Source organism: Streptopelia decaocto, assembly GCF_964273445.1.
Source record: "Streptopelia decaocto genome assembly, chromosome: 2".
In the NCBI taxonomy this organism is placed as follows: domain Eukaryota; kingdom Metazoa; phylum Chordata; class Aves; order Columbiformes; family Columbidae; genus Streptopelia; species Streptopelia decaocto.
In genome coordinates this window covers 46,298,572-46,314,303 of record NC_138655.1, presented here as the reverse complement: position 1 = coordinate 46,314,303, position 15,732 = coordinate 46,298,572, and positions in this window count along the sequence as shown.

Below are 15,732 nucleotides of genomic sequence, written 5' to 3'. Positions count from 1 at the left end.
CGACCAGCAATGCGCCGCAGCCAGTGCTGCCACTTTGTCACCTGGGAAGATGTTGGTTTCACCTTGTCTCCATTACCATTACAGCTTTACTTAAATCTAAAAGGACTTCAGTGACAACCAGGAGCTCTTAGTCAGATTTTTGTGCCAAACTATGACTACTATCTAAGTTCAATGTCAGTTTATCCTAAGAGGGCTATAATATACCATACCAGTTCTCTTTTCTAATACTGACAAGAAAATAAAGTCTTAGAAGCTTTGTGATGTGGGGAGGCAATAGCAAGTATTGTTTCACTGGCACTGGTAGCTGAAGTTCTTCATGAAAAGCAAAAAAAATACTTGGAAGCAATATAAATTTGCTAATAACCAATATGGAGAATTGTTATTTCATATGTCAGTGTATTTTACATTGATATTTTTAAAGTTTATTTGAATGTGTTAATTGAAAAAGTCTTTATGATTCTATAACTGTAATTAAATCTGGCTTTTATTTTCCCACAAAAAAAGCTCTACTGGACTCTGTTATTCTGATAAAACCTTAAGGTGGCTTAGAATATGACCTGAAGGAGCAAAATACTGAGATATAGTACCTATCTCATTTTAATTTTGTATCATATGTATAGTAACCATAGTGTCTGCAACATCAGTTTATATACAACAGTTATAGAGAGGGACTAGCTATCTTTGCTATAGCACCAAATTGGTAGTTTTCCCACAAATATTGCTTCTTCAGCTTTGATGGATAGGTTAGTGAAAAGTTGAAGAGCTGTCTGTGAACCTCCCACTCTATAAAATAGAGAAGAAACTTTCAGTTGTGTAACCAGATTAACTCATCTCAGAAGAGCTGGATGACAAGTTTCTGAGTCTAATATCAGGAAAAGGCTTTATAAAAGATGCTTTCAGAAATGCAACTAGATCTACTGTCAAAGACAACCTGCAGTGGCATATGTGTCAATGTAACATTTATGAACACTGGTAATCCCCATGAATCATGACCAAAACCAAGGCTACCTCAAGAAAGGGCCCCTTCCACGGCTTCAAGTTTTATTCTGAAGCAACTGAGCATGCTAGATGCTCTCCCCATAATATCTGAAGTATTGCCATTTTTACTTCATCCTGTAGCCTTGATTATCTTAAGTATCACTAAAATTGCATTGACTTCACTGGGATTAGTCTCTCCTATAAGTTATGTACCAACTGTAAGTATGGTTTATGGATCAATTTTTTAAAGAAGGAAAATAGGTACTAATATATAAAGCTGTATCCTTTAATATCTGGAGAATGTGTGCTGAAATTCACTAAAATCCTGACAAGCTCCCTTTCATTTTGCTAACCTGTTTACATAAAAAGCAAATATTTGAACTATGTATGACTCTGGATATTTAGAAAGCCTATAGCCAAAGCCCATTAGATGTATTTTTCAATGTAAAAAAATAAAGTCTTGTGTAAATAATTCCATAATCATCTTATGCTCATCAGAAATATTTTTCCTAATTGTGCTTCAAAGTAATATCTAGTCTTCAGAAGCACATGCTGAATTCCTGAACAGGAATGCTGTGTGAAGTATGATTGTCTGAACTATGGTCTCTTGCATGTCTAGAAATAGAAAGGGGAAGAATTAATAGAGAAAAACCGTATTTTGGTTATGCAGTGGTTGCCTACTTCTAGTACTATCTTTTACCAGCTTTTAAAAGATAAATAGCTTATTATTTAATACAATTTATTGAAAGATATCTTTAATATATGTCTCACATCAAACAGTCCCTCAGCACATTTCCAGTGTATTTCTGAATATTAATTTCTATTGCTGTGTAATTTGTACAAACTTTCTTAAAATTGTTTTCTTATTGAGATGTGGACAATTTTAGGTTACTACAAATCATGGAAGAAAAATGTATCTGAAGATGCAAACAAATACCCGGTTCATTAAAAATTCTGTGCAAATTCTTTTTCTAGCTTTGTTCTTAAAAAAAAATAGCATATAGTTTAATCCTGGCTAACAGACATTAGTTTGGTAGGTTTTTTCCTTCAGCTGTAATTTAGAAGCCCACTTACTGTCTACCTTTAATCCTGTTGTTTAATAATGAAGAATTAATAGTTTTCAGGAAAGAAAGACAACTTTGAGTAGTGATATTAATCCTGCTCTAAATTATTCAAGCAAAAAACTCTTATTAAAGTGCCAGCAGTGTGTAACACTGAGACTAGGGCTTTGTTTTTTATGTGGGTTTTGTAGAGCAGGATCCTATAATTTTACATAGGTTCACTGAGATCTTGGCAGAATGAAAAGTATACTGCCATGGAAGAAAATAGAGCCACAAGCTGAGATTCTTATTAGATTTCTATCTTGGAAACACTGTCTGAATTTGAGCTTCAGGTTTCTATTATTTTTACTCAGTCCTAATTTTGTGGTAATAAATAAGACATTTAAAGTATTGTAAGCAGCATCTAGTACTTGTAATATGAAAAGATCACACAATTTGAGAAAAAAAGTCTACTGTTTTGCTGCATAATTCATATGCTCCTCACAACTGAGTAAACAAATGCATCATTTTCATTTTATTTAAAATATAATTAATATTACAGTGTTACTGTGTTTTCGTAAACAAAAATACTAGAAATTTGTTTGTAATAATTTCTGAATGGCACTGGAAAATACAATAAATTATCATTTGGGACATCATGCTTTAAATAGAGTGGCTCAGGAGATTTTTTTTTTCCATTTATCAGTGGGAAATGTAGTTTCCTTACAACTGCTGGTTTGTGTTGGAAAACTATAGTTTTAATTTTCTTAAAACAAAAAAAAATGTGTTGATTTAGGAAGTCAGGCCATTCCAGGGCTAAATCATTTCATGTGTCAAATTGACTGAGACATTTTGGTTTATGTTGTCACGCAGAAACTTGTGTCAGGTTTCACAAGAACTGCAGCACAATTTCCTTAAGCCATCATTCTCTGCGTTGTTCTCTCTCTTTAGACGGCCTTTCCTGTGACACCCTTCTGTCCTGGAAGTCTGAAACACTGCTTCAGAGAAGCTATACATTAACACTGGAGTACAAGCCAGAAAGAAGAAAGAGAGCAAAATCACAATATTTGTGCAGCACAGGCATTGCAGGTACAGCACATACAGGTCAAGATGAGTTGAACCAAGCAAAACCACTTTGGTTCTAAGAGTAAAAACTGAACATTTTGACTTTTCTGAATCAAATTTCTTTCCAGTGTTCCAAGCCAGGCCATTCTTATTAATGATAAGATTTTTTTTTTCAAAAAGGTTTACCTGAACTTAGTAGAACATTGCTTTTACTAAGAGAATCATGTAGTCTAATGTACCGTTTTATTTTGCTTTAACATTTTGACATATTTTTTCTTAGTATGTCATGCAGAATGATTTTTGGCACTCGCACAAACTTCATATAATGATTTAAGTACCTTTTCAAGAAGTTAAGTTAGAAAAAAACATTGTCCATGTTCAGATTTATAGCAAAGACATTGCTATCAGTCTGATGACACTGCTAATTCTAGGACAACGAAGATAATTTATCATTTATCTTATGTGTATTTAGAACCTGCTTAAGTGGAAACAAAGCAAAATTCTGTCAAATAAAATAATCTGTTATGCTCAAGTAACTTTAGTTGAAATCTATGAGAGTGCAGGTACAAGTCAAGAATGCATCAATACACAAAGTTATTTCATATTGCAAATGCACTGAAACTTTACAAAAGGAGAATGATGACAAAATTACAGTTGGTGACAGTTTTGGATGCACTTTTGTATAATGATAAACCTCTCCTATTTTATTGTTCTGACAGTAGTTAAACAGCATCTTGTAATTCAGAATACAGCACAATGATATATGAAATAGTCATAAAAAGACATTTAGGAAACAAAAGCATTTAACTGACATCTACCAAATACTCTGAACTTTGATATTCATCATACACTTTTGGGCCTACCTGCAAATTTAGTTAGCTACCTATTTAGCCCATTTATTTTTCCTATTTTTTAGGAAAGTTTTTAAAAATAAAAAAAATATATATTACTTACAGACTTTTTCCAACTCATTCATTAAAGATTTTATTCAAGGCTGCCAAAATCTAGGTAAAATAAATAGTAATTTGCTACCAGCAGGCTTTGATCTTACAATGATTCAGTACCAAAGATCTGAGTGAGGGTCTGTCCATGTGCCAGCCAACGCAGGCTCAGATTGTAAGGGAGATGAATTATGTTGTGACATCAGACTGGGACTCAAGAGACAAAGAGGACTTCGTACTAAAACAAAGGTTTTAGATTTTAGAAAAGTAAACTTTAGCTTACTCAGAGCTCAACCGGGAGCAATTCCATGGGAAGATTACACGGTGAATAAAGGAAGTAGCAAGTGCTGGGAGGTTTCAAGAATGCTCTCCTGGAAGCACAGAAACTGTTCATTCACTTTAAAGCTAAGGGAAGTAGGCAGAGCAAGAGACTCCCTTGGATAAACTTCGAGCTTCTAAGTCTGCTTAAAACCAAAAGAGAAGCATACCAGAGATGGAAAAGCAGATGAATACCCATTGAGAACTACAACAGCATTGCCAGTGCAGGCAAAGATGCAGTTACAAAAGCAAAAGCTCAGCTCAAAATGAAATTGCCCAGAGATGTCAAAAACTACAAGAAAGGGTTCTTCGGGTATGTGAACAACAAGAAGAAACAGAAGGAAAACACTGACCAACTGTTAAACAGCAGGATTGAATTAGTCACCAACACTGAAAAGGCAGAGGTTCTCAAAACTTTCTTCAGCTCTGTCTTTAGCAGCACTGTTGGGCCCCAGGTTTTGGGAACAAAAATCCATTTTGACGCAAACACAGAGCAATCTTCAGTGAAGGAAAAGCTGGTATGCGTAGTACTACAGGGGCTCGATACCTACAAATCAATGGTCCATGACAATACCTACCCAAGGGCGTTAAGAGAGCTGGCTGACATTTCTGTGAGGCCACCCTCCATAATCTTTGAGAAGTTGTGGAGATCAAGGAATGCCCCAGAAGACTGGAAGAAATCTAATGTCACCACATCTACAAAAAGGACTTAAAGGAGGATCCAGGAAATTATAGGTCCATCAGTCTTACTTCAGTCTCTGGGAATGTTATGGAACAAATTCTACTGGGAGCTATCACTAGTCAGATGAAGCACATGATTGGGAAAAGGGGGCAAATCATGCTTGACAAACCTGCTACAACAAAGTAACCTGCATGGTTGATGTGGGGTGAGTTGTGGTCATTGTTTACCTGGATTTTTCCAAGGCTTTCAATATGGTTTCCTACAGCCTCCTCTATCTGACAGGCCATACCCTCAGGGTGGCGGTAAATGGCTCCTTTTCAAATTGGCAGCCTGTCATGAGTGGGGTCCCTCAAGGACCAATATTGAGCCTGATACTGTTTAGTATCTTTATAACTGATTTGGGCAATGGGATCAAGTGTACCCTGATGAAGTTTGTCAATGATATCAAACTGAGTGGGGAAGTGGACACTTAGGAAGGGACAGCAGGAAGACAAGGATAGGCTTGAAGAGTGGGCTAACAAAAACTTTACAAAGTTCAACAAGGACAAATGTATGGTCTTGAACCTGAGAAAACATAATCCAGGAGTGCAGCACAGGCTAAGATCTACATGTTTGGAGAGCAACTCTGTGAAAAGGGACCGGGGCGTCCTGGTGGACAACAAGCTCAGCATGAGTGACCAGTGTTCTGCGGTAGAAAAGAAAGCCAGAGGAATGCTGGGCTGCATCAACAAGGGCATCACCAGCAGAGACAATGAAGTCATTATCCCACTTGGTGCTTGTCAGGTCACACCTGGAATGCTGTGTTAGGTTTGATCCCCACTATACAAAAAAGAGGTGGACAGACTGGAGAGGATCCAGAGAAGGGCCACAGAAATGATCAAAAGACTGGGAAGCTGCCATAGGGGGAAAGGCTGAGAGTACTGGGTTTGTCCAGCCTTGAGAAAAGAAGGCTTAGGGGAGAACTTATCACTGTATCTCACTTTATCACCACATTCCAGTATTTAATGGGTGACTACAAAGAAGATGGAGACTCCCTTTTTACATGGAGTCACATGGAAAAGACAAGGGGAAATGGGTACAAGTTACTCATGAGGAGATTCTGACTGGACACGAGGAAAATTTTTCAGCCATGGAATAATCCCCCCAGGGAAGTAGTGGATTCCCCAACATTGGACACTTTTAAGATTTGGGTAGACAGGGTGCTGGGCCATCTTGTCTAGACTGTGCTTTTGCCAAGAAAGGTTGGATGATTCTTGAAGTCCCATCCAACCTGGTATTCTGGGATTCAATGATTCCTTATAGGACCTCGGTAAGTTGTTTAATTTTCTGAATTTTCATTAAATTGTCTTTGAAAGAAGAATGGCAACTTAATCTCTTCCTCTTAGGAGTATGATAAATTCATCAGTATTTGTAAGATGCTCAGGTGTTAAGGTGTTTTGGTAATACATTTAAATACGTCACCAGCAATGCATCTGTAGCATGCATACCGAGGACACTTCAGAGTCTCTTTTGCTGTATTCATTAAAATGAATACCATTTGACTGTAAAATCCACTCTAGATCAATTGTTTGTATACAAATGGCAAAATATCAGCTATTGGGCATGTAAAAATTATTAATAATAGCAGTGTTGTTTGTGGGTACATAAGTCTGACTTCTATTTCCTTGATTTCCTTAGTTAACATATGACTGAATCAAAATTACCATGGCAGGCTGTAGGTGCAGCATCAACAGACTTAGAAAGGGCCTAGAGAAATTTGTGTGTAACAGTTCTAGAAATACTAACTAAATAGCCTTGTCTGGGTGAGTACTAGGAGACAAACAAGGGTCTGGATTGCACGTGCTTTCTAAATGAAATCTGCCATTGCGACTGTCAGAGACAGAATGAAAAGAAATGCACCCATTTTTCTTGTCTTATCAGTTACGCTCCAGTGTCATGCGGGGGATACTTTCAATTTTGTCACACCTAAGTTCAGAGTCTAACCTGAAAATTCAGCAGGAGCATTGCCACTGATTGAAAATAGCTTTTTTTTATCATCTTTGGAAAGTTGCCTTGTGTCAGTTCTGGGAGATTGCCTGGGATTTGCACTTTTTATACAGGAATGATACATCAAAAACATCTGAAATAAACAAGTCTTAAGGGAAAGTTGACAGTCTTAACACTGATGTTGCCCAATAAGGTTTGCATTTTCTCACATTCATAGCTGTGCAATCATTAGGAAAAAAATGAATACAGCTCTTGAGCCATTTGGGATGTTTCTGCCTTTTACCATCAAAATCAGAATGTATTTTGATTTAACAGAATATCAGTGATCCTATACCCATCCCACACAGAAACATACAAGTCCATGGCCCACAGAAATCTCACCAGAGCCAGCTCTTATTCTGTTCTTTAACCACCTGTGATTCACAGAGTAATTCTGTAATTGTTTTTATCAATGTAATTTTATGCTTAAAAAATAAAATACTATTACAATAAGCATATGAAAACTGCTTTAGCATTATCCTTAATATCTCATTTGTCTAAGAAAAGCCTGTGTAGAATGGCTTCATTTCTAATAGTTTCATAAGCCCACTGAGGAATAAAAATGACCGGTCCAATATGTGACAGACTTGCAGCCCTTTACAGTACTTCATATGTGTGTATTTCAGCGTAATATATCACAAGCTTTGCCACACCACACACCATAAATGTCACAGACAAAATCATCAGCAAAAGTTTCATCTCAAAATTTTCAGTGCCTTTATTATACACATGATAAATTAAGGTCTTGCAGGACAAATTTACCATCTATAATGAAATATCTGAACAAAATATGCCCTGATTTCCCTCACACTGTGGTACCAAAAATGTTAAGCACATAGAGAGCAGATCTTTTTCCCTTCAAAATCAAACTGTTGCTGATTTTTTAACTTTACATTCAATTGAGCTCTGCATTGAAATGAGCTGTGACTAGATTGACTCACTTGATATTTTAAGCTCCCGAAACCATAGCTTACGTTACTTCCTCATGTAAACTTAAAATAATTTCCTTGATTAAATTTAGCCAAGATTAAAGTATTTTCATCTGTGACAGACCTTGGCACTAATATCTGATGACAGGCATGAGTTTTCTTCACAGCATTACTTCTGTCCTCTTTTGTCATCAGAAAGTATTTCATCAGTAAGGAAGACCAAGGTGTGGCTGGAACCAAACTTGGCAAGGGATGCAAAGGACTTCTACAGGTATGTCAGCTAGAAAAGAAAGGTCAAAGAAAGCATAACCCTCCCATGATGAACATTATTGGCAAACTGGCAACAACGGACAAGTAGAAGACTGAGGTTACTCAACAACTTTTTTGCAACAGTCTTCACGGGCAAGCTCTCTTTCCACACCTCTCAAATGAGTGGACAAGACAGGGACTGAGGCTGCAAAGTCCCTCACACTGTAAGAGAAGATCAGATTTGTGACAACCTGAGGAACCTAAACATACATAAATCGATGGGACCTGATGAGATCCCAGAGTCCTGAGGGAACTGGTGGACACGGTTGCCAAGCCACTCTCCATGGTATTTGAGAAGCCATGGCAGTCAGGTGAAGTCCTGGGTGACTGGAAGAATTAACAACACACCCATTTTTAAAGAGGGTAGAAAGGAGGACCCCAGGAACCATCAACCTGCCAGCCTCACCTCTATGCCTGGGAAGATCATGGAAGCTATGCTAATGCACACGGAGGACAGGGAGGTGATTCGAAACAGACAGCATGGCTCCACCAAGGGCAAGTCTCGCCTAATCAATATAGTGGCCTTCTATAACAGAGTGACTACATCAATGGACAAGTGAAGAGCTACAGATGTCATGTATCTGGACATCCATAAGGCCTTTGACATGGTCCCCCGCAACATCCTTCTGTCTAAATTGGAGAGGTATGGACTTGATTGATGAGGAATTGGTTAGATGGTCACATCCAGAGGCTAGTGGTCAATGCCTCAATATCCAGATGGAGATCGGTGACAAGTGGTGTCCCTCAGGGGTCCATATTAGGACCAGTACTGTTTGATAACTTCATCAATAACATAGGCACTGGGACTGAGTGCACCCTCAACAAGTTTGCAGATGACACCAAGCTGAGTTGTGCAGCTGACATGCCTGAGGGATGGGATGCCATCCAGAGGGTCCTGGACAAGCTCGAGAAGTGGGCCCATGTGAATTTCATGAGGTTCAACAAGGCCAAGTGCAAGGTTCTGCACCTGGGTCAGGGCAACCCCCAATATCAATACAGAATGGGGGATTAAGGGATTGAGAGCAGCCCTGCTGAGAAGGACTTGGGGATACTGGTGGACTAAAAGCTGGACATGGGCCAGCGATGTCCACTTGCAGCCCAGAAAGCCAACCATACCCTGGGCTGCACCAAAAGTAGAGGGGCCAGCAGGTTGAGAGAGGTGATTCTGCCCCTCTGCTCTGCTCTGGTGAGACCCCCACCCGGAGTTCTGCATGCAGCTCTGCAGCCCTCAGTGCAGGAAAGATATGGACATGTTGGAGAGGGTCCACAGGAGAGCCACCAAGATGATGAGAGGGCTGGAACACCTCTCCTATGAAGACAGGCTGAGAGAGTTGGGGTTGTTTAGCCTGGAGAAGAGAAGGCTCCAGGGAGACTTTATTGTGGACTTTCGGTACTTAAAGGGGAACATAAGAAAGATCGGAACAGACTTTTCAGTAGGGCTTGTTGCAATAGGACAAGGGGTAATGGTTTTAAACTAAAAGAGGGGAGATTTAGACTAGATAAAAGGAAGAGATTTTTTACAATGAGGGTGGTGAAACACTGGAACAGGTTGCCCAGAAGCAGTAGATGTGCCATCCCTGGAAACATTCAGGGCCAGGCTGGATAGGGCTCTGAGCAACTGGATCTAGTTGAGGATGTCCCTGCTTATTGCAGGGAGGTTGGACTAGACGACCTTTGAAGGTCCCTTACAACCCAAACTATTCTATAATTCTATACTTTTAAAGAGGATCAGCCATGTGAAGCCCCTACAGTACAAACATAAAGAAGAGTGAATCTAGGATTCACAGTAAAGCCCACAATATTCAAGAAAACAAGGGCTGAAGTGCAAATTTCATGTAAAATTAGGCAACGTGGCAAATTCTTGGCAATATATTTTCTTCTTTTGATTTGTAGGTGAAAAGAGAAAGAGAAGGTGAAGGAGCACCCAGACCATTTCCTTGGGGTTGGGAGGAGGGGATTTTTGAGAGGATGAAAAGAAAAAAGAGAGGGAACAAGAAAACCAAAAGTCTAATTCTGAGAAGTGCTTTACACACCAGCACCATCCATTCAAGTAATTATAAGAAAAATCAAGAGCATACAAAGTCACAGAGTCAGATTCTACATCTCCTGTCATGAATGTACAGCACTTGACTACATCAGCAGTGCCTCTCAGATCACTAGGAGATGCTGAATAGAAAAGCCTAGTGGTTTAAATTACTGGACCTCACAGTCCCATCTAACTTGTCTATATGTTTTATTCAGCCAAATTGCCTTCTGTTAATGAAAACGCGAACAGAAGGGACTTGACACAGGATCAACTCTATTGCTATCTTTCCTGACAAATGGCTATCCTAACCCTAAGATATTCCAGTAATGAGGATTCAACAGCCTCCCAGCTGATAGAAGTCCTTTAATTACTACTGGAAATTTCAACCGGTAACTTCCTTAAACCTTGCTTTCTACAGTGTCTCATCCTCTGTAAAGCCCAAGAGAATATAAGCCCTTTTTAATATGCCTTTTAAATATCATAGAATCATAGAATGGTTTGGGTTGGAAAGTCCCTTCAGAGATCATCTAGTTCAAATCCCTGGGCTGGTGATTCATCCTGACTTGCTAAAGTTTCTTGGAGTCTGTGAGGACATGGAAACCAAGATTTCCTTTTATCTTCAGATCGACTGGTTTATCTTTATTAGCGTGAATGATGTGACTCCTTATGAGTGCCCTTCTCACGTTATAAATCAAACACTTAGAAAATTTAATAATATGTATATAGACTGTGGGTTTTTTTGCCTTTCCAGTTAACTTGGAATTATTTCTATTCCTATATAATTATATATTCATTATTATTATTATTAACTGCTTACAACATTTTCTTGGACCAACATGCATTCTCATTTATCCTGCACAAAACTTTCAGATAATACTAGTAAAATTTTAGTTTAAACACAACTAATGGCACTGTATCCCAAAATCAAACATTTATTTTGTTAGTTTAGCTATGCAAAGTAACTCAGCAAACAGAACACCTCAGCTAACTTCACAAGAATGATTACTATAGAAGACAATTCATGAAGTTCTGCAACAACAGTCCTTTAGGAAATATTACCAATAATGATCAAACAAATTTCAATTCCATACATTTTTTCAACCTTGGGTATTTTGTATCACTTAAATAGATTTCTCTCTCATAAATATTTTACTTCTTTATGATAAATACCACCACAGATATATGTGAGGTAATGTCTATGCATAAGGTGAGAGCAGTTATTTTTGCTCCAAGGCTTTTCAGGTGGCCTTCAACGGGTCTTTGCAATAGCATAAATTATTTTAGGACTTCTTCCAGGAGTGCTGTGAGTTGACTTGTGGCCTCATGTAACAAATTCAGGATAGGCCTTAGAAAAGTATCAACTCCAAATGGGTTAGTCTGTAATCTCACTGCAGTGCAGCTAAATTTCCAGGACCATTAAAAGCAAAGCCAGAGATCAAAGTATGCTCTCTGCTATACCATCATTAGCATAATTTAATGAGAGGATTTTGCACACGGATGGTATTGTGGTGATTCTCAACTAAGAACATGAGTTAAATGTAGTGAAAACATATCTTAATGCATCAGCCAGCTCCTACGCGTATTTTTATGACAGCAAGCTAGCCAACACCTGTACAGAGCATATTTTTCAACAAGGTACTCTGTGGTGAAACAACCAAGGGTGAGGTATACATTGCACACCAATTTAACTTCCAAGCAGTCTTCTAAGTAAAGGCCCTTTTGGTAGGGCCTGTAGTGATAGTACATGGGGTAATGGTTTTAAACTAAAAGAGGGGAGATTTAGACTAGATATAAGGAAGAGATTTTTTACAATGAGGGTGGTGAAACACTGAAACAGGTTGCCCAGAGGCAGTAGATGTGCCATCCCTGGAGACATTCAAGGCCAGGCTGGATGGGGCTCTGAGCAACCTGATCTAGTTGAATATGTCTCAGCTTATTGCAGGGGGTTGGACTAGATGACCTTTAAAAGTCCCTTCCAACTCAAATCATTGTGATTCTATGAAAATCTGAAAGAACTTTCTCTGCTATCACATCTAGTCCATTGATAACTGGCAACAATGTTACAGAATCTCTTTTATGAGCTGAAATCTACACAAAAAAACAGTTGAGTTCTTGTCCCTGCCTTTCCAGTCAACCCAAATTCTGCCAGTCTGAGGGTTCACTGTTCTAATTTTCAGCCTAAACTTAAGATCAGTTGATGTGTGGTTTTGTGCCTGTATTGTTCTTCACTTTTAAAATTGAGACCTGTTTTTTGCTAAGTCAGTCCCTTCTAAGTTTGCCTGCTGACTTACGTAGAGGCAGACACAATAATTTTAAGTAGATAACCTCATGTACTCAATTGTGACAGAAAAAAACAACAGAATAGTACTCTTTTTCTCCTGAGACAGGAATGCCACATTCCGGTATCTATAGTCCTTGAAAACTTACACTCTACTGCACCAATGCAGCTGATACTGGACTTGACACATTACAGTAAGAACAGCAGATATTGTTTCCATAGTCCAAGATGTAACTTTTAAAAATAACCTTCCTGTTGCATACAGTTCAGTTGTCCAGCACTGATGAAGATTCATGGACCAAAAAAAGGTTAATATTTCTACTTATTTTGGACACAAGTATAAACTGGGAGAGCAGTGGCTGGAGAGCAGCCCTGCAGAAAGGGATCTGGGGGTGCTGGGTGACAGCAGCTCAACACAAGTCAGCAGTGAGTGCTCTGGCAGCCAAGAGGGCAAACCCCATCCTGGGGTGCATCAAACACAGCATGACCAGCTGGTCAAAAGAGATTACTGTCTCCCCGTATTCAGCACTGGTGCAGCCTCACCTTGAGTGCTGTGTGCAGTTCTGGGCTGCACAATTTAAGAAGGACTTTAGAGCACTCAAATGCATCCAGAGCAGGGTAACAAAGCTGGTGTAAGGGCTGGAAGGAATGTCCTGTGAGGAGCAGCTAAAGACTTCAGGCTTGTCTAGTTTGAAGAAAAGGAGGCTGAGGAATGACCTTCTTACTCTCTGCAGCTTCCTGAGGGATTGGGGAGGAAGGTACTGAGCTCTTTTTTCTGAGATCCAGTGACAGGACACATGAGAATGGCCCAAAGCTGTGCCAGGGGAGGTTCAGACTGGACCTTAGGAAGCATTTCTTTACCAAGAGGGAGGTCAAACACTGGAACAGGGTTCCTGGAGAGGTGGTCAATGCCCTGAATCTGTCACAGTTTACAAGGCATTTGGAAAAAGCCCTTAATAATATGCTTTAACTTTTGGTCAGCCCTGGAGTGGTCAGGCAGTTGGACTAGAAGATCATTGTCTGCCCCAGCTGAATTGTTCTGGTCTAGTCTAGTCTAGTCTGTTCAACCAGCTACATGGCCAAATCTGAGCAATCACTTGTATTTACCTAAATGCTGTCAAGTAAGTTTTCCCATAAAGAGTCACACTACCCTGAAAAAACAGTCTACAGGCAACTTCAGAGCAGCCTCGGTTGCTATGCAGAGGGAAAACAACAAAAGAGTTGCCCTGCCACTCCTTGTTTCATACACATAAAAGACAGTATTTCATGCTGTCAAACAGTAAAAAAAACACTTGTGTTCAGGGCAAGGTTCTGGTCTGGCTTTTTTATATCTCTACCAAACCCACAGCTCGTGGCTCAGCAGGCGTATTCATTTCTACAGCTGCAGCTGGCACCTGGAAAGTTAAACAACCTGGCTGCTCCAGGAAAGAAAAATTAAGCAGGCAACAAACTGGAGAGTGAATATAGGGGGAAGAGTTAAGAGAGAAAGATAAGGAGAAAGCAGTTGAGAGAGAGAGGAGGTAAAGCAATAGAAAGGCGGGGATTATTCCTGGTGGTTATAAGGGACTAAACAGCTTGAATTTGTTTAAGGAGTGTGACAGGAGGCATGGAGAATCAAAAACAGAGTTAACGTACACAGGAAAAACATTGGCTCTGTTCTAAGGCTGCCAACTGTTTACTTAAAGTACCAAACCCTGTCACTAATGTACTTCTCAATCTGTTCATTTTTTCCCCCGAGGGCCCTGGTCCTGCAAGCACTTTGAAGCTGGTAACTGGTCCTAATGCAACTGCTCTGGTCCCAAGAGCTGTCTGGGGGTTAGGAACTCTGTCTGTGATGTGCTTATTTTTTCACAGAATATAAATAAACCATTATATGTTTTGAATAACTAAATGTAATTTTGATATATTCATGGGCAGCCTCAATACACTGCTTTCTACTGGGATCTTTTTCCAAAAGCCGAGTGGCAGGTGTGGCCACAGTGCAGCAAAGAATCTTTAAACAATGCAGAAAAGAGTAATGACATAATTTCAAACAATGTTAAATATTTGCATAATAGCTTCATATGAATCATAAATGAATTTCAACACCTCATTACTAAGAATATACACTGGATTTTCTACCTTAACACCATTTGCTAAATACTGCACTTGTCTCACTGGATTGAATTGCTTGTATAAAAGAAGAAACTGTACTTTTATATATATTTAAAAAAATAATAATATACAGCTGCAGTAAAGGTACCTTTGCTTTTGTAAGAAGTCAAAGTGGACTCAGCTGGTCTGATCTAAAGCATGTCCTTGTCCTCCACCCCAGGGCAGCCAGCAGCTGCCTGGCACTGCTGTAAAGCATTACTCAGCATGAGGAGGGAGTGGTGGGCAGAGCTGGGTGCAAGGCACGGTTTCAGGGAAATCACCAAGGGCCAGCCATTGCCCCTTATGGTCAGCACAATCATAACTCACTAGAATACTTGTGCTGTCAACTATTATCCCTGAAAGCAAACACTGCCTTGAGAAAAGTAAGGTTGTTTTAGGTGATAATTTCTTTGCTGTTAAAAGCTTATCAAGAGAATTTAGACAGATGTTTGTACTTTGAGAAAAGAGCAACCCAGTGTGTGCCTCACACCTCAGGAAGCCTCCTTCCTCACCAGGCACTGAGGGGTTCAGATGCTTTTATGGTTTGAAAAGCAAAGATGAACTTCCTCTTTGTTCTGTGGTGTCAGTGAACTCTGAACTGCTGCTGTCTCCAGAGGGAAAACAAAAATCTAATGCTCCATGGATCCTCCAGTGCAAACTGATTGCAGGGGCAGAACTGTGGCTTGGTTGTGGGAGGAGGAGTGTTTAGCCAGGTTAAAGTGGAGGAAAGGCAAAAAGAAATTCAACTTTAGTGGTCAGTGACACAACTACTAGATTTGATAGAAACAAATTGATACTCTTTGACATTTATTTCATAACATCAGGCAAATTATTTCTGTAAAATATGAATAAGAGAAGTTTTCCATAGAAGGGAACTGAGAAACCTTCACAATATTTAAATTAGTCCTGCTTAAAAAAAGCCCCAAACGTTTTTATGACGACTGAGGGTCTTGTAGGATTTACAGGACATGTAGCTGACCCATGTGAAAGTTATAAGCAACATAACAA